The sequence below is a fragment of the Ursus arctos genome, unplaced genomic scaffold, assembly GCF_023065955.2.
Source record: "Ursus arctos isolate Adak ecotype North America unplaced genomic scaffold, UrsArc2.0 scaffold_3, whole genome shotgun sequence".
NCBI classification, from domain to species: domain Eukaryota; kingdom Metazoa; phylum Chordata; class Mammalia; order Carnivora; family Ursidae; genus Ursus; species Ursus arctos.
Genome location: NW_026622985.1, coordinates 87,617,562 through 87,637,675, shown reverse-complemented (window position 1 = coordinate 87,637,675; position 20,114 = coordinate 87,617,562). Strand labels below are relative to the sequence as shown.

Genomic DNA, 20,114 nt, shown 5'->3' with positions numbered 1-20,114 from the left:
TGTTTTCCCTGATAAAATTGCATTTGAAAAAGAAAAGGAGGGGGCACAGTGTTTGCTGTGGTAAAAGACTGAAAACCAGCATTCTGTGGCCTGGAGTGGCCTCTTATAGGTAGGATATTTTATGTGAAGGAAGCTTCTCTTGTGATTCTGATAGGACCCTTTACTGTCCCTTCCATCTCTGGGAAGAGACCACTGGCTTTGAACTTGGGGTTTTCATTTCTAATCAACCCATCCTGAAGAGAATCATGGCCCTAACCATGACTGTGCCTGCTATTCCCTAACTTCTGACCGGAGGCGGGCACATGGCTCTTTCTACGGAAGGCCTTATCCGGCTCTGTTTTCACAAAATAATGTCAGTCTGCAGTTGTACATAGGACTGAGACATGTAGCTTCGCCTAAGCGTGATTTAGTTTGGGAGGGGGGAGCTTAACCACGCTCACTGCTGCTCAGTTATGGGTCTGAAATTTGGAGAGAGTGAGAAAGAAAAATGGAGTTCAATCCTGAGATCATGCCATAGAGTTGCTCAAAGTAACAAAGTGAACAAGGTCTTGAGCCCACTGTCGGAGCCATTTTTGAGCAGTTCCCAGGATAATTAATTCAATTATCGCACTAGGGTGGGCAGTGGTACCAGACAGAAGTGAGGTTAACAAATGGATGGGATTTCTTCTTGGCGAAGGCCATCTTCCATGTGAGCCCTGGATCTCATTCCCTCCCATCTTCTTAGATTGCCCTGTGATCTGTGAACATAATTGGATGATTTCTATGTCTTGTTATACCTTAAGACCCATCATATGGCCATTTTGGGTAAACATTTAGCAGTGCTTGAAAAGAATGTGTCATGCAGTTGTGGGGTTCAGTGTTCTGTGTAAGTCTGTTAGTGCTAATTGTGTGGCTCACATCTTCTGTATCTTTCCTGTTTTTAAAAATCTGGTCCGCTTATTCTGTTGAATACTAAGAAAGATGATTGTGGTTTTTTCTCTTTTCCTTGCATTTTTGCCTATTTCTGCATTCAATAGTTGAGGCTGTCATTAGGCTTCATGCAAATATAGAATTGACACCATGGTGAATTGAACATTCTTTAAAAAAATTATTTTGTAATATCCCTCTCTATCTCTAGTGATCCTTTGTGCCATCAAGTTACTTTGTTTGATGTTCTATATCTAAACCGCCTTTCTTTTGCTTAGTGTTACATGCTGGGTCTTTTCCCATCATTTCTTTCAACTTTTCTAAATTCTTATTATGTGTTGGATGTGTACCTTACAAAAACTGTAGTGTAGCATTTTTTTTAAAACCCAGCCTTAGAATCTTTGTTTTTAATTTGGCCATTTAACCTGTTTTACGTGGGATGTATTGATGCTGATTGGTTTAGGTTCGAATCTTCATCTGACCAAGCACTCTCTGGTCTTCCCATCTGTTTGACATCCCTTTTTTCTTTTTTCTCACCACTTTTGGATTGAGTTTTTTAATTCTATTTTTTTTTTAGAGATTACTGCAGGCATTCTGTCTTATCAAAGTCTAATATTGATACTTTTACCATTTGATACTACTTGTCTACTCTTGATTTTTATATCATTACAGTCATGTATTTTAACTATATACATATGTATTTTTTAACTCGGTAACTCATTAACTCATTATTATTATTTTATACAGTGAATGTTTACTTAAATGTATCCATGTATTTACTACTTTATTGTTCTGGATTCATTTTTGCATGTCTCCTTTTCCATCTTTGATGCTTCTTCTCCTTAAAGAAGATCTTCAAGTATTCCCTCAGTGACATGATTAATGCTCTCAGTAGTTGTTAGGATATGTTTCTCTTCTTCCTTTCTTCTTGAAAGTTATAGTCATTGAGTGTAGAATTTTAGCTTGACAGATATTTTCTATCAGTACTTTAAAGACATCATTCTATTTCTTTATACTTTCATTGTTTCTGTTGAGAACTGTCCATTTAACCGTGCTCCCTTGTAAGTAGTTTGTCCCTTTTTTCTTTTGTTGTTTGTAAGATTTTTCCTTTGTTTTTGGTTTTCAGAAGTTTTATTACAATGTGTTCAAGTATGGATTTCTTTTTATTTGTCTTGATTGGGGATTTTAGGCAATTGAATAGGGAGTTTGATGTCTTTCATCAGTATTGAGATGTTGTCGGCCATCAAATACTACTTTCGTCCCATTCTTCTTTCTCTGTCTGGCCCTCCAATTACACACAGGTTAGACTTATCCACTGTAAACTCTAATTCTTTTAACTTCTTCTTTTGTTTTCATGGGCTTTATTCTGAACATTTTCTTCTGTCCTATCTTTTATTAAATCTCTTATCATCGGTGTCTAATCAACTTTTATAATTACCCATTGGATTCTTAATTTCAGTTATTTTAGTTTTAGTTCTAGAATTTCCATTTTGTACACTATTAAATAGCTTTTTGTTATACAGTCTCATTTTTCATCTTCATGAACAGAGTGAATATAATTCAAAAAATCAGTTTGATAACATCAATATTTGTTCACCCCCATTGATCTGTTTCTACGGTCCATTATTCTCCTGGTTGGTTTTCATTCATGTTGCTGTGTTTCCTTGTGTACCTGGTTATTTTTATTGTGTGCATAATTGCAATTACACACAATTGTTTGTAGAAATAACTTGAGACCTAGGATGAGTCATGATTTTTTTTTTTTTTAGTTTGGTTGCTTTTGTCAGGGGCGAATAATAATCTGCCACCATGTGTCTAGCCTCCAATATTGAGATATTTATAGCTAAGTTGTAGACTTTTTAAGGTTAATTTATTTTGGCCACCTTTCCTTCTATGTGCTTCTCTTTGGAAAATTTTTCCCCAAGGAAATTAGAGATGAGCACAAAAATGCATATCCAAGATTCTCCACCTTAACATTACAGTATTTGTGAAAATGAAAGTTTAGAAGCAGCTTATAATGGAATAAAAGATAACTTTTAAAACGATATATTAGAATTATATTTAATTATTTGGAAAAACACTTGCTATATAATACAAAGCAGAAAAAGCAGGATGTGAAACTATATATTTAGTAGGATTCCAGTTTTGTAATATACATGCATATGCAAAGAAAAAGCTTGGGAAGCATCCTATCAAGATGTTAGCAGTCGCCATATCTAGAATTAACACTTTGGGATAATTTTTGTTTTCTTCTTTACACTTTTATATGTCTTTCAAATTTTCTGCAATGAATGCATATTACTCTTTTTTTGAATACATATTCCTCTTATAATCAGGCAATAAAATAAAATTAACACATTTTAAATAAAATCTTTTTTTTTAAGATTTTATTGGTTTATTTATTTGACAGAGAAAGAGAGACAGAAAGAGAGAGCACCAATAAGGGGAGTGGCAGGCAGAGGCAGAAGGAGAAGCAGGCTCTGTGCTGAGCAGGGAGCCAGATGTGGGGCTCAATCCCAGGACCCTGGGAATCACGACCCCAGCCAAAGGCAGACGCTTAGTGGACTAAGCCATCGAGACAACCCCCTTTTAAAAAATTAATACATTTTAAAAAAGAATATTTCAGGGGCACCTGGGTGGCACAGTCAGTTAAGCATCTGACTTTGGGTTTCGGGTCAGGTCATGATCTCAGGGTGGTAAGATCTAGCCCTGTGTCAGGCTCCGCGCTCACTGCGGAGACTGCTTTAGGTTCTCTCCCTCTCCCTCTGCCCCTCCTGCTTGTGTTCTCGCTTTCTCAAATAAATAAATAAATGTTGAGTATTTCACAGGAAAGCAATAGTTGCAACAGAGCAGATAGACTACATTTAACAGTACTTATCTGGTTGCCTGGGAAATTTTTCAATGTCAGGGAATCTTCTTTTCCATCAAAAATTTTTTTGGGTGCTTGCTATTTATTTATTTATTTATTATTATTATTATTTTTTTTTAGAGAGAAAGAAAGGCAGGGAGGGGCAGAGGGAGAAAGAGAGAGAGAATCTTAAGCAGGCTCCAAGTGCAGCACAGAGGCTGACATGGGGCTTGCCTCACAACCCTGAGATCAGGACCTGAGCCAAAAATCAAGAGTCAGATGCTTAACGGACTGAGCCACCCAGGAGTCCCCCCACAACCAAAAAAAAAAAAAAAAAAACTAGTTAAATATCAGGTTACATATAGTGTGGAGAACTACTTATTGACAGCCTCTGTTTTTGGGGTGCCCAAGGTCTACAATACAATATGTAGACACACTCCCAATGTTCAGGACATAAAGAAGACTAGAAATAAGACAGAGACAAAAAAAAAAAAAAATAGAATCTCAATGCTGGAAAGGGACCTAGAGGCCTTCTGGCCCAATCCTTAACCTAGTAAGAATGCTCTCCTACAAAGAAAGTAGTATGTTAGAGAGCTTGGTTAGGCTGCATTTGACCTCTCCTGCCTCTCAAGGTTGTTACTTTGACTTCTGCTAAAATGCCTCAAGTGGCAGGTGTCTAACTATTTTTTTTTAGGATTTATTTATTTATTTTAGAGAGAGAGAGAGCATGTGTGGGAGGGGGAGAGGGAGAGGGAGAGAGAATCTCAATCAGACTCTGTGCTGAGCCCAATGGGGGGCTCGATCTCATGACCCTGAGATCACGACCTGAGCCAAAACCAAGATTCAGACACTTAACTGCCTGCCCACCCAGGCACCCCTGTTTCTCACTAATTTTGTAAGCAGCCATTTCCACTGTGGGATAGCTCTACCTGCTAGAAAAGTTAGTGAGTTACTAGCACCAAACAGGTAAGGGCATTTTAAGGTGAAGTTAATAAACAATGGGAGGGGAGGTCCTGTCCAGCTCTACGACTCTATGATTGGCAATTTCTGGCTTCTCCATTCCCAGCCTTACCATTTGTACAAAATATTTCTGTTGGCACAACAGGGCTTGTGGTCAGATTCATTTTGTGTTTAATAAACAGAGATGTATGTTCTCAAAGAGTAATTTTAAGCTAAGGTTTTTGGGAAATAAACTGCATGTTTATGATAAACACTCAGCCCATTTTTCTTTTCCATTGTGTCCACATGAAACTAAAAAGGATCAGGGGCTGAGTCAGACAATGTTGGCCCTTCTTTCCAGCCTCCAGCTGCTTCTCTCTGGCTGTGTGCTTCCGGCTGCTTCTGTAACTTTCCTTCACTCTCTGTCCTTTGTCTGGGCTGCCAGTAGCCTAGACAACCAGCTGTGAGTCAGGAGTCCTGGATTCCACGTTCGTGTTATCTTCCTCTGTGTGACCTTGGGGGCAGTCACATAACCTTGGTGATGATGCTACCCAAGAAGGGTTGTGGGGGCTCTCTGGGAGGGAGACACATGGGGGAGAATCCAGGGAAATGTTGCCTTCAGTTATCTGAGAGAAAAATCTTTGGGTCCCCACGACTCTCCAGAGGGGATAGGTTATCCCCAGAAGGGGTTTTGCTACACAGAGGGATGTTTTGTCCCGTGAGAGACAAACAGGAAACCAGCAGCGACGATGTGAAGAGACTCTGAGAGTCAGGAGCCCGTATTCTGCTTCGACCCACTAATTCGCTGGTGGACCTTAGGCAAATCCCTTCGCCCCCTGGGGTTGTTTCCTCATCTCTACAGCAAGGGGATTGGACTCAAGGATCTCTAAGTTTTCCTCCAGTGGTACAATTCTGTGACTCTGTGCTCAGCACAGTATGTTCAATGAATAAGCAGGTAGAGGTGGCCATCGTGCCGAAAAGATCCTCCCCAGTGGAGTTTGGAGTAAATATTATTACAGAAAAGGCAAATAAGCGGGGAGGTGCGCCCAAGTGAAAAATGGGGAGGTCTGAAGGGTAAAATGCATCCATGACAAACTTTGAGGCATTCCGTTCTCTTCATGAGGAAAAAATTTTTTTTTGAAGATTTTATTTATTTATTCTACAGAGATAGAGACAGCCAGCGAGAGAGGGAACACAAGCAGGGGGAGTGGGAGAGGAAGAAGCAGGCTCACAGCGGAGGAGCCTGATGTGGGGCTCGATCCCGTAACGCTGGGATCACGCCCTGAGCCGAAGGCAGACGCCCAACAGCTCTACCACCCAGGCACCCCTCTTCATGAGGAAATTTTATTTTCCTACATCTCACTGCCAGTCAGCCTGTGACTTGACCAGTGGAGCCAGAAAGGAGAGGAGTGTGAAGCAGCTGTGCTCTGGAGAAAGGAGACGCAGAGAGACGAGGCCAAGATATGTGGAGGTGGAGGACAAGGAAGCCGGAGGGTTCCATGATGGAGGGCCTTCTCCTAAGGAGTGAGGTGGCCACGTGCTGAGGGGAGGCAGGTAAGATGAGATAGAGCAGGGGAGGAGAATGTGGCTGTCAGTGAGAGCCACTTGGGGGGCTCTTTCGTTTTTAGGAAATAGTCTTGGGGGGACAGTGAGGGCCAGACTGATGTTGGATGGCACCGTTGTGCCCCGTGACACTCCCTGGAGAGGGTCCACGGCCAGGAGGGAATGGGGGTGTACGTGGCAGGAGATGATTCTGGCTTCAGCACACATCACACTGACCTCAGTGTGCCGGTGACGTGAACTCTTGGACATGACTGTCAGCAAAGTGCGTCTCTCTGCGTGTGTGTGTGTAAGTTGAATGTCATTCCCTCTCTTTTTAGCAACCTCACATCATTCCCTCTGTCTCTAGCACTTTCTCCCTATGCATGCATATTGTGAAGGGTCGTGGATGGCGGGGTCAGTGTCTGGCCAATGGTGAAGTGCTGGGTAAATGGATGGTAAAATCAGTTGTTCAAATGAAAGTGATCTGGCTGGAATTCGGTTTAGAAAAGTTAGACGCTGTTTTTGGAAAATCAGGTTGTTACTTTTGCAGCTAGATTGTTATTTTTGGATTAAATTCCTTGCAAGTGTTTTAGCTTGCTCTCCACTTATCCCTTTTGGTTTTTAAAATTATGATGATCTCCTGTAAGTCGATCTTGTACCGCTGAACATGTGGTCGTGCAGAGTATCTTCGTAATCCCCTATATAGGGACATGGGAACAAAGGAGGCCCTTTGTTTAAAAGAATGTCCATTTTGAAGGGGTGTAAGTGGAACGCTCACATCTAGCTCCTCAACAGCCATTTTATAGAAAGTCCTCGGGGCACAGAAGTGCCTCACTGGAGACCTGCATAGACAAGTGTAGAGGCCCAAACCGGCATTGTGCCCCAGACTTGTCTAAAGAATAGAATCAGTGGTACTAAACCCTGAATGTCAAAAACATTTGATAATATAGGGGACCGATTCTGTTCTAAGAAGGTTGTTTTTCTTAAGACCTGATGCCAAAGGTGTCAATTTCCTTTAAAGTATTGGGTTGAGAATTTTGAAGATTCATAAAAAACTAGACTTAATGATTAATAGGAGAATGACTTGCTTTTTAAAATAGTGACACAAACAAAGAAATGAGAGGTACTTCCTGGCTTTGGGTAAGTTATCTAGCTTGCCTGTGCCTCCACTCCAAGGAGTGGTCAGGACTCAATCTATGTCTCTTTTCCATCCGTCGCTGGAAACCCTCTTGAGGGTCATCGCCGGGCTGGGTTCTTCTGTCCCCTTTGCTTTCCCTCCACTGTTGAGAGTCACAGCAGAGAGTTTGGGAAGTTCACTTTGGTTTTGGACTATCTGGACTGGGGTTGCTACTAACACCCGAACCGTTCCGGCCTTGGGTACGTCAGCAATGCTATGAAATGCTCCGTGGAAAGACTGCGCTCAGTCAGGACACTTGCAGAGAAATGTAAAAACTATCTTTGTGTGATTAAAAGTGATTATCTCACAGGCACCTAACGGGTAAGGAAAAGTAGAAGGTGCTGGTTTCTAGATATGGTGGGCCGTGAGAGCTCACAGAATTATCTTGGATTATCAACTGTCTTTTCCTTGAGAAAGTAAGTGAAATCTTCCCATGATGCCAATTTTCTCCTCAGTTACTGCCCTGCTCTCTCCTTCCCTTTCACCGCCTGAGATCTTGAGAGAGTTTGGTAATATCTGGCTTTCTTCACCAGCCACTGACTTCCCAATTGCCTAGTCCCTTCTTTAAGTTCTGCCTCCTTCATGACCCTCAAGTAGGTCCATCCGGGTCACCAGGAACCTCCAGAGGACGGATGGTGAGCGCTCCATGAATTTTTTCTTTTTTTTTTTTTAAGATTTTATTTATCTATTTGACACACAGAGAGAGACAGTAAGAGAGGGAACACAAGCAGGGGGAGTGTGTGAGAGAGAAGCAGGCTTCCCACTGAGCAGGGAGCACATGCAAGGCTTGATCCCAGGACCTTGGGGTCATGACCTGAGACCAAGGCAGATGCTTAACGGCTGAGCCACCTGGGGCCCTAAGTCTCCACTGTTCTTGAGACACTTTCTTCTCTTGAATTCTCTCTTCTGACTATCCTCCTAGATCTCTGTTTCTGGTCCATTGCCTCTGTCCTGCCTTGAAACCTTTGAGTACCCCCATTCTAGGGCCGAACTTCATTGCGACCCCCTTGTTGTGGACTGAATTGTGTCCCTCTCAACCACTCCCTGTTTTCGTAGGGCAAAATCCTAACCCCAGGAGCTCAGAATGTGACCTTATTTGGAAATAACCTGTTATAGGTTAGTATAAATACCTGTTTTTATGAAAATACTGTATTTTCCAAAACAAACAGTTTAGTGGAAAGAGTAGCATCGATTGCTTTATTTTGCAAATTTCTTTAATGTCTGCTTAATAGAAGACAGCTGGATGTCTTTTGCACATCTATTTTTACATTCGGACTCTTTGCTGTATGTTATTTTTGTTGAAATATATGATGAAAATCTGGCCTCACATAATATGTAGTTTTAAAAAGGGGGAAAATGGGGATTTCTGGGTGGCTCAGTTGGTTCAGTGTTCGCCTTTGGCCCAGGGGTCATGATCCCAGGGTCCTGGGATGGAGTCCCTCATTGGACTCCTTGCCCAGTGGGGAGCCTGCTTCTCCCTCTGTCTGCTGCTCCCCCTGCCTGTGCTCTCTCTCTCTCTGATGAATAAATAAAATCTTAAAAAAACAAAATGGAAAATGTTTTACTGGTCTTTTCAGGTAGTTGTGTGTATTTTTCTTTGATACTATACCAAAACTTAACAAGTAGTAATTTTTAAAAGCTTAGGGGCAATGTGGAATCAGATACCAAACCATTGACCTTTTCATTACAATCCCTTGGCTACCTGTGTACTTTCAATGGATCATTTGCCCAAATGTGACTTTATAACATCATGCATTGGGCATTTGGGAAATATTGGTTCACTGAGTTTTGCAGATCTCCCAAATGCTGTCACATTTCATTATACAATCACTTTAAAAAAAAAATCACATTTATAAATATCCCCCACAGAAATATCCTCATCAGAAAAGTTTTCAGCATTGAGAAGCTGTCAAGTTCATGTTGGCTCATAAAAGTTTTCCAAAATTTTAATTGTTTGAAAGTTAGAATTTCATCACTGGCAACAAACAATGTCAGTTGTTTTCCTTTGAAATGACAGAATCGTTTGCATTGTTTCTGAGAAAGCGAGTGCCAACTGCCTTTGTCTGAATAACCATAGCTTGTCAGCTGTTCTTTCAAGTAAAGATGGTGTTCTACGCAAATAGCTCATTCAGCTGGCAACTCACACCAGCACTCTCCTGGCTTCATTATGCCAGAAAAGTGCTTTCTGGGTGCTTTCCATTTTGTCCCCCAGGATATTAAAAATAAAACAATATCTCATCTTTCGCCTGGACCACGGCTCTTGTCTCATAACTGCTCTGCCTGCTGGGACTCTTGCCTCCCCTCCAATCCACTCTGCAGTTAGAAATATGTTTTCCAGGTTGTGCTGTTTACCCCCACCCCACAGGCTTTGGACCTGTCAAGGGCATCAGTTGCTCTTGTGATAAAGCCACAGTCTTTAATACGGTCTGCAGCTCATGGATGTCGTACTCCTGCCTCCTTCACCAGTGCAATCCCACTCCCCCAAACTCATTCTCTCTGCCCTGTTTGTACTGCCTTTGTTCCCCGAGGAAGAGGAGTCAGGTTGTGCAGCTCAGAAAGCTGTGTTCTCTCCTCCCGTGTACCCCTCTCAGTTATTACGCATTTGTCCCTGTGGTTATTTAATAATTTGATTACTGAGCCTGGAGCGTCTCAGCTCTGGAGCCACATTACCTGGGTTCAAGTCCCTACTTTACCACTTATTAGCTGAGCAACCTTGAACTTGTCACCTGTCTCAGATTCCTGTCAATGAAAATTTGGTTTTCATTAAATGTTTGGTTTTCTTCAAACTAGTCAATGGATGCAAATTTTAAAAATCAAGTGGTGCAAAGGGTCGATCAAAATGACACTGAGGTCTCCTGCTCTACTCCATCTGCAATTTTATCCCTAAGAGCTACTTTTGATTAGTTTTTTCTTCTTGTGGTTACTTTCAAAATCTCCAGATAATATGCTGCCATTGCTATTCTTGATTTCTCTGCCTGTTGACTCGTACCCTTCTTTAGTTTTGGCCTCTCCCACCTCCACTAAAGCATAAGCTCCGTGAAAGCAGGGACTTAGTCCTGTTTCCACCTGTGTCTGCAGAGCCTACCACAGAGCCTGACACATTGTAGGTGCTCCATAAATAAATAACCACTGACTGAATAAGTGGCTACATCAAGACACACTTCTGGAGGTTTCTGTATACGCTTAGCATTGTGCTTGGCTAAGTACCAGTGATGTTCAGTGGAAATGAAATGGGCCCTATTTTTATCTCTACTCTTGCACAACTGTTACCTTCTGTCTCTTTTCTGTCTGATCAGTTTCCATATCCGTTTTACTACTTACACAGTTGTGACTGTGATGCCCGCTCAAATTGCCAATTTATTTTGTAACATTGTATCTCTAAGGACTTAGAGGTTCACCCCCCCCAAGGAATTTTTCTGTATTGTTTTTGTCTTTATGGATCATAATCTGTTATTTGCAATCCGGAAATCCATAAAGCTCTGAAAACAAAAACACTTTTTATGGACTTGGCAGCACAATTTGACCTGATTTAATGTGAGGCATGTATAATTTCTATTGATTCTTCATATTGAGAATGTAAATACTTAAGTATAGAAGGATTAAGATGGGGGCGCCTGGGTGACTCAGTCGTTAAGCATCTGCCTTTGGCTTGGGGCGTGATCCCAGGGTTCTGGGATCGAGCCCCGCATCGGGCTCCCTGCTCTGCTGAGAAGCCTGCTTCTTCCTCTTCCACTCCCCTTGCTCTGTTCCCTCTCTTGCTGGCTGTCTCTCTCTCTGTCAAATAAATATATAAAATCTTAAAAAAAAAAAAAAAAGAAGGATTAACATGCTTTGATTATAGGGTGCTGCCCCCAGGACCCACGGGGATATAATATATCGTCTATACCTGGCTTAACTTTCTAAGTAGGGAACATTCTGAAACCTGGAAGCCATCTGACCCTAAGGTTTAAGACCTGTGTCACGAGCATTATATGTTTGTTACAGAAATATTAGAGAAAAAGGAAAAGACAAAGCACATAAATTCAGATCCAGGCTCTACCCATCATGATGATTTCAGTATAGTTCCTTCCATAGATTTCTATGGAGATTACACCTGTTAAAAAAATTCAATGATACTATATATACTGTTTCATAATATACTTTATCAACAGTGTTCCAAGAACATGTTTGCTTGTCAGTAGAATGCTTTTCATGTTAATAGCTGCCCTGTAGTCTATCACACACATGTGTCACAGTTTATTTAACCCCCTTATTCTTTCCTTCTTCCTCAAAGTGGCCCCTGAAAAGGGTTCTGCAAAATCTCCAGGGTTCTGTGCACCAGTTTGAAAACCACCAATCTGGCTTGGTATCTGCATTTGGCAGTGAAGGAACTGAATCTCGTGATGAGGAGTTGTCTTCTCCACCCAGGGCTGCTCAAATCTCTTGGGCTAGTGATTTAGAACACACATCTCCAGAGATTTGTCTCTGTCCTCTCTCCACTATATAATGCCCCGAAGTCTTCTTTGCTCTTACTGAAATCTTTAAAAAAATATCTTTTATTTTGAAGTAATTATAGATTTCACAGAAAGTTGCAAATGGGACAGGGAGGTCTTATATACCCCTCACCCAGTTTTCCCCCATTGGTTACATGGGGAAATTGACAATGACCTAAATCTTGTATATGGTTCTGTATCATTTTATCACATGCATAGATTCATATAACCAGCCCCACAATCAAGACATAGAACTATCCTGTCATTGTAAAGATTTCCCTCATCACCCCTTCATAGACACATGCACACACACCACCACCATGACCACCATTCCTAATCCCTAACAATCGTGAATTTGTTCTCCATCTCTATAATTTTTTGTCATGTAGAGAATGTTATATAGTTAGAATCATACACTGCATGACTTTTTCAGATTGTTTTTTTTTTTTTCACTCAGCATAATCACCTTGAGATCTATCCAAGTTGTGTTTATCAATAGGTTACCGCTTTTCGTACCGAGTAATATTCTAAGGCATGGATGTACCATAAGTAGGAAATTTTGGTTGTTTCCAGTTTTTGGCTATTACAAATAAAGCTGCTATGATTGATATAGAGGGTTTTTTTTTTTGGTGAACATAAGTTTCCATTTCTCTGGGATAAATGGCATGAGTCTGATTGCTGGGTCCTAAGGAAAATGCATATTTAGCCTTTTAAAAAATTGCCAAACTATTTTCCAGAGTGTACCATTTTACATTTCCACCAGCAATGCATAACAGATCCAGTTTCTCCACATTTTTGCCAGTGTTTGGAATTGTCACAATTTATTATTTGAGCTGTCGTAATAGGTACACACTGGTATCTCATCATGGTTTGAATTTGTATTTCCCTAATGGCTAGTCATGTTGAACATCTCTTCCATGCTTATTTGCCATCTGTACATCCTTTTAGGTGAAATTTCTCTTTATGGCTTTGGCCCATTTTCTAATTGGATATTTTACTGTTGAAATTTGAAAACTTGATAAATTCTAGTGGAAAATATATGGCTCGCATATATTTTCCTCCAATCTTTAGCTTGTCTCTTTGTCCTTTTTTTAAGAAAAGATTTATTTCTTTGAGAGAGAGAGACAGCATATGAATGGGGAGAGGGCAAGGGGAGGGGCAGAGAGAGGGGGAGTCTTAAGCAGACTCTGTGCTGACCACAGAGTCTGTCCTGGGGTTCAGTCCCATGACCCAGAGATCATGACTAAGAGTCTTTGCTTAACCGACTGCACCACTCAGGCTCCCCTCTTTTTATCCTTTTTACAGGATCTTTTGTACAGCAAGTTTTTGTATCTTTTTTTTGGTTTGTTTCATGGGTTGCACTTTATATGTCTTATCTAAGAACTTTTCACCAAGCCTTTGGTTCTGAAAATGCTCTGCTATTTTTTTTATTATAATAATATTTTTTTATTATATTATGTTAGTCACCATGCAGTACATCCCTGGTTTTTGATGTAAAGTTTGATGATTCATTAGTTGCATATAACACCCAGTGCACCATGCAATACGTGCCCTCCTTACTACCCATCACCAGCCTATCCCATTCCCCCACCCCCCTCTCCTCTGAAGCCCTCGGTTTGTTTCTCAGAGTCCATAGTCTCTCATGTTTCATTCCCCCTTCTGATTATCCCCCCTTTCTTTATCCCTTTCTTCCCCTACCAATCTTCCTAGTTCTTATGTTCCATAGATGAGAGAAATCATATGACAATTGTCTTTCTCTGCTTGACTTATTTCACTTAGCATTATCTCCTCCAGGGCCGTCCATGTTGCAGCAAATGTTGAGAAATTGTTCCTTTTGATAGCTGAGTAATATTCCATGGTATATATGGACCACATCTTCTTAATCCAGTCATCTGTTGAAGGGCACCTCGGCTCCTTCCACGATTTAGTTATTGTTGACAATGCTGCTATGAACATTGGGGTGCATATGGCCCTTCTCTTCACTACTTCTGTATCTTTGGGGTAAATACCCAGTAGTGCAATGTGGCTGGATCATAGGGTAGCTCAATTTTTAACTTTTTAAGGGACTTCCACACTGTTTTCCAGAGTGGCTGTACCAACTTGCATTCCCACCAACAATGTAGGAGGGATCTCCTTTCTCCATCCTCTCCAGCAATTGTTGTTTCCTGCCTTGTCAATTTTTGCCACTCTAACTGGCGTAAGGTGGTATCTTAGTGTGGGTTTGATTTGAATTTCCCTGATGGCTAATGATTTGGAACATTTTTTCATGTGTCTGTTAGCCATTTGTATGTCTTCATTGGAAAAGTGTCTGTTCATATCTTCTGCCCATTTTATGATTTGTTTATTTGTTTCTCGTGTATTGAGTTTGAGAAGTTCTTTGTAGATCTTGGATACCAGTCTTTTATCTGTAGTATCATTTGCAAATATCTTCTCCCATTCGGCGGGCTGCCTCTTATATTTTTGACTGTTTCCTTGGCTGTGCAGAAGCTTTTAATCTTGATGAAGCCCCACAAGTTCATTTTTTCTTTTGTTTCTCTTGCCTTTGGAGATGTGTCATGAAAAAGGTTGCTGTGGCCGATGTCATAGAGGGTGCTGCCTATGTTTTCCTCTAGAATTTTGATGGATTCCTGTCTCACATTGAGGTCTTTCATCCATTTAGAGTTTATCTTTGTGTATGGTGTGAGAGAGTGGTCCAGTTTCATTCTTTTGCATGTAGCTGACCAATTTTCCCAGCACCATTTATTGAAGAGACTGTCTTTTTTCCACTGGATGTTTTTTCCTGCTTTATCAAAGATTAGTTGCCCAAAGAGCCGAGGGTCCATTTCTGGGTTCTCTATTCTGTTCCATTGGTCTATGTGTCTGTTTTTGTGCCAGTACCATGCTGTCTTTGTGATCACAGCTTTGTAGTACAGCTCGAAATCCGGCAACGTGATGCCCCCAGCTTTGTTTTTCCTTTTCAACAATTCCTTGGCGATTCGGGGCCTTTTCTGGTTCCACACAAATTTTTTCAAGTCTACACATCATCTTGACCATTGTTACTCTGAATTCCATTTCTGATAATTTGGTTATATCCATATCCATTAGTTCTGTGGCAGAGGGCACAGACTCATTGTCTTTTCTTTGCTGGGGGGGATTTCTCCTTCTCGTCATTCTGATCAGGAGAGGTTGCGGGGTTGTCCAGAGCCCAAATTATTGACCAGGACCCAGGCAGTGTGTACTTGTTTTATACGGACCTTAGGGATGTGGGCTTCTTGATTTTTCAGCCTGCCTTCTGGGGGAGGGGCCTGCCGCGCTGATACTCAGGCAACCCTGTTTGGGTAGAGTCTCCGTGTCCCCTGCGAGGGGGGATGGGGATGGGCACACTGTGAGCTGGTATTTCCAGGCTTTTGTTCTCTGGTGGCTTTCCCTGGCGGTTTGCTGTGCCTCTTCTGAGAGTCAGAGCAGCAGTGGCTGAATCTCAGCCTCTGTCTCAGAACAGAGGGGTCGCAGACCGCTCTCCACTGATGTTCTGGCCACTTTAACTCTGTTTCTGTTGGTGCTGCTCAACCCTGCAGCGTCCTGGGATGCGCACCCCACACCCGGTGTCCCAGCCCGCACTTCCAGGGCCGGCGCGTCTCTGTCCTTTGTGTTTCTAACACCGCCAGCCGCCAGCTGCCCCCGTGAGCTCCGGAGCTCCGTCTCAGTGTGGTTTGCGTGCGCTCCGGAGCTCCGGTTTTCAGACTGCTCGCATGCGCTCCCTGCTCACGGTCCCAGTCTGTTTTCTCGTGGGTGCCATCCGCGAGTCTGGCCTGCTCCCCTGTGCAGGTGGCTACCACTTCCCGGCGCCCGAACGCGGCGGCTCCCTCCCCCTTCCGTTTATCTTCCGATATCTGTGCGCGGATTCACGGCTCCCCGCTTCATACCTCAATACTCAGCGCTGGAGATATTCATTTAGAGATCCAGATGCATCATCCTGCGTCTCAGGCTGATTCCGTGGTTGTTCAGGATGGTCTGGTACCTATCCAGCTCGACTCAGGGGACCAGCTGAAAAAGGGGACCCCTACTCCTCCGCCATCTTAACTCCATCTGCTATGTTTTTTCTCAAAATTTTATAGTTCTGTGTTTTCTTTTCTTTTCTTTTCTTTTCTTTTCTTTTCTTTCTTTTCTTTTCTTTTCTTTTCTTTTCTTTTTTTTTAGAGAGAGAGCATGCACTTGTACGCAAGTGGAGCGGCGGAGAGGCAGGGAGAGAGAGAGAATTTCAAGCAGACTCCCTGCTGAGCGAGGAGCCTGACTCGGGGCTCCTTCTCATAACCCTGAGATCATGACCTGAGCCAAAATCAAGAGTTGGGTGCTTCAATGACTGAGCCACCCAAGCACCCCTAGTTTTACATTTTAAATTTATCTATGATCTGTTTTGAGTTAATTTTTGTAGAGGGTATGAGGTTTAGGTCTTGGTTCCGTTTGTGGCCTGTGGATGTCCAGTTGTTCCAGCACCATTTGCTGAGAAGGTGATCCTTCCTCTACTGAAATACTTTCCACCTTTGACAAAAATCAGTTGACCTGACTTGTCTTATGGGTCTATTTCTGGATTCTGTATTTTCTTGCATTCACCTATGTGTCTATGTTTCTGCCAGGGCCACACTCTTGATTATTATAGCTGTACGGTAAGTTTTGAAATCAGCTAGAGTTGTTTCTCTTACTTTATTCTTCTATTCATTAGACCTCTGCTGATATGACCCTGTCTGAGAGGAGAGGAGTGCCTGGTTACTGCTCTTCACATGACCTCTACACCCCAGCAAGGGGGTGGCCTCATTACCAATGGACAGTCGGGAAAGCGCTCATTAGATTTCTTCTGATACCACCCAACGAGGCTAACAAGGGGTACCTTGTTATCGCAGGGTGGGGCTGGGAGTTCAGACTCTGTGCTTGGCTTTCTCTGACACGATATGGGGGTGTCGCTTTGGTACATCTGGGTGAGGGTAGAAGTCTGGGCTTTCCACTTGGGCTTTGTGGGCATGAGTGGGCATGGGATCACAGTTTTTTTCTGTGGTGTTTGGCTGAATTAGAGTGATTATTGTCTGAAAGTCTTCTTTCTTGCTAGGCTGCCCCTTTCCTGATCCTTTGGCTAGAGAGAAAGACTTTATTTGGGATTTTTTTTCTATCTGCATATCTTGCTGGCTTAGCACCAAACCTAAATATAATAAGCAAAAGAAACCCCAGAGAACTCACCTCTGTCATTTCTCAGACCCCGAGTTTCCTAGAAGGTCCGTCTTCTTCTCTCTACCTTTCAGAGTCTTCCAATGTTTGCTGTATCTATAATGTTCAGGGTTTTCTGTTTTACTTATTGGGAAAAAAAGCACTTCTACTCCATCTTTCCAGAAGCAGAAGTCAAAGAAATTTAAAAAATGCGAAGTCAAGTTGGTAATGTCATTCCCTTGCTTCAGAATTTCCAAGGGCTTCCCAGTGTAATTAGGATAAAATCCAAATTTCTTATTGGCCCCTCAGAACTCCCCTGGCTTGGCCCCCACTTCTGCTCTGCCCCACATGGTACGACCTCTTCCCAGCCCTCTCATGCCACACCCACACTGGCTTCCTTTCTGTTTCTTAAACATGTTGCGAGACAATACCATGCATAGTTGTAAACAGGACTCTGGTGTCAGATGACCTGTCCTGAGTGACTGTGTGACTTGTCCTGAGTGTCTGTGTGATCTACTTAGCCTTTTTGTGCCTCTATTTCCTCGTATGGGACTTGAGAATAAGAATACAGACAACTTCATAGGGTTATTGAAAAGATTAAGTGATGGACACATGTAAGGTCATGAAATGTGTTCTACAGTCATAGGAACAATGCCCAGCACAGGGGAAGCACTCAATAGATACAATAGCTATGGCGATGAGGTCACATGCCCACCCTTGCATGGCTGGCTGTTCCTGCTGCCTGGACTCCCTCCTCCCAGCTCTGTTTTGTTTTTTGTTTTTTGTTTTTGCAAGACTGACTCATTTTAATCCTCCAAACCTCAGCTCCAATGGCCATATCTGCTTATCTAAAGCAGCCTCTCTTCTTTTCTCCGAAGCCTAGCTTTCTATAATTGCTCTTTTTATAATCTGCACTATCTTGCTAATTTATCACTTGTTTACTGTTTGTCTCTTTCCATATGGACATAAGCTTCAAGAGGGCAAGGACCTTGTCTCTTACTTACTGCCCTATCCTGAGAGCCCAGAACAGAGCAGGCACATAGTATACTCTCAATAAATATTTATTGGACAGATGAAACAATTCAGGTCATTTATGGTTACACGCTTATTACACATAATGCTGCAATAGACATTATTGTAGTTAAAGTTTGGTTTACAGCCTTAAAATTTTTTCATAGGATGATGTCCCTAAAGTGGGATTACTGGGTCCAAGGATATGCAAATTGCCTGACAGATTGCTTTAATTTCTTTTTTTTTTTTTTAAAGATTTTATTTATTTATTTGACAGAGATAGAGACAGCCAGTGAGAGAGGGAACACAAGCAGGGGGAGTGGGAGAGGAAGAAGCAGGCTCATAGCGGAGGAGCCTGATGTGGGGCTCAATCCCATAACGCCGGGATCACGCCCTGAGCCGAAGGCAGACGCTTAACCGCTGTGCCACCCAGGCGCCCCAGATTGCTTTAATTTCTTATCCTGCAGGTGTCCTATGAGTGTTCTGCATGCCTGCACCTTCCATTGGCGGCTTTAGGAGAAAAAGAAAGCAAACCTTGAAATACGGTCTCCCTCCTATACTTCTACATTCAATATCTAATATTCTATTATGCTTTGCAGAGAAGGACCCTGGGAACCCGGGGTTAAATCGCTTCCCCAGGGTTGCACGTGGTAAATGAGAGCTGGGGTCCTGGTGCAGACAATTTGGTTCTAAACTGCTCTTGACATCAAGATGTTCTTTTCCTCTCTGTGCCCCTCAGTGATTCCTGGGCCTGGGACGTGCGAGGACGGCTACACCATCCGCGGACGGGGAGACACAGCAACCCCCAGGTGGGGTGAAGAGCAGAATGAGAGGTGGGCAGGGGAAGGGGCAGGAGGAGGGAGGCACCGGTTGCAGCGGGGGCTCCTCTTGCCTCCAGTTCACCTGGAGAGAGAGGCAGAATCAGCGTCAGTCCTTCTCCTTGCAGTTTTCAGTTCTAATCCTTCAGCTCTGCCTTGTCGCTCCTGAGTTCAGCCTTCAGAACATTGCCCAGGTGAGTCTGGACTCAAGTGATCCTGCCACGTTGGCATGGGCGGCTGCGGCCAAGCTCTGTTTCTTAAGAGACCCAAGCATTACCTTTCCTACAGGCCTCGTTACAGGCCACCTGCTCCCGCGGAGGCCCCGGCCTCCACTGCCCCAGGTTCAAGCAGCACGTGCTCAGCGGATCTTCCACACCTGTCTTTACCCTACTGCCTCTCAAGGTGAAGTTAGATTTTTCACCGTGTTCTCAAAAGCAATAGTTCTAATTTGATGATGCACGAATCACCTGAGGGGCTTATTAAAAAGACAGGTCTCAGACAACCTGGGAAATTCGAACATTGATGGGATATTTGATATTAAGGAATTATCGTTGAATTTTAGGTGTGACCATGGTATCACACGTGTGTATATATATATATGATTATGTATCTTTTCAAGATACATACTAAAATATTTTGAAAGATATAATATGCGTAGGATTAGCTTCAAAACAGTTGGGTGGGTAGGAGGAGCGGGTGAGGGTACTGATGATGCAAAATTCAACAGGAGATGCTGAGTGGTCTATGGGGGTTCCTTTTGGTGTTCTCAGTACTTTTGCAGATGCTTTAGTTTTTCCATAATAAAAAGTAAAAACAGAAAAAATAGTATCCCTTTCATTCTAGGGTACATCGTCCAGGCACCCCTGGTGGGTGCACGAGGGGATCTGCCCCCGCAGGGAAAGCTGTTCTGCCGAGCTCATTAATGGGAATGAAGATGGTCTCCGCAGAGTAACTAACCCCTAAACTAGGAGACACGGCTGTAACCGCCTCACTCCTCTGCTCCTTAGCCCCCCCACCAAATAAATGGGGAAGATAGTAGTACTCAATGAAAGGGTAAATCCTCACGTCTGGCCCTGTCTCTTTTTACCTGGGTCACGTTGGAAGCTGACTTTTAGCTACTGACTATTCATCGGTGTATTCTCTTTTCAAAGTAAAGTATTTTTGAAGATAGTTGTGGTTAGGATGGTGCATGATATTTTTTTCCTTTCCAAAGCGATTGCATTTTT

At 42.7% G+C, this 20,114-nt stretch overlaps 1 protein-coding gene across 5 annotated transcripts in view; it reads left to right on the top strand.

Annotated features, from left to right (window-relative positions):
* Nucleotides 1-20,114, top strand: part of ATP6V0A4 (ATPase H+ transporting V0 subunit a4) — a 76,197-nt gene that overhangs the window by 4,114 nt on the left and 51,969 nt on the right. For 3 of the 5 annotated variants that reach the window (XM_057304442.1, XM_057304446.1, XM_057304444.1), the window contains exon 2: nucleotides 18,810-18,903. The gene's annotated coding sequence lies outside the window, so the exon portion shown is untranslated. Of the gene's footprint in view, nucleotides 1-6,149; nucleotides 6,248-18,809; nucleotides 18,904-19,016; nucleotides 19,083-20,114 lie in introns of those variants that run through there. The other 2 variants (XM_057304443.1, XM_057304445.1) reach the window with 2 other exon arrangements.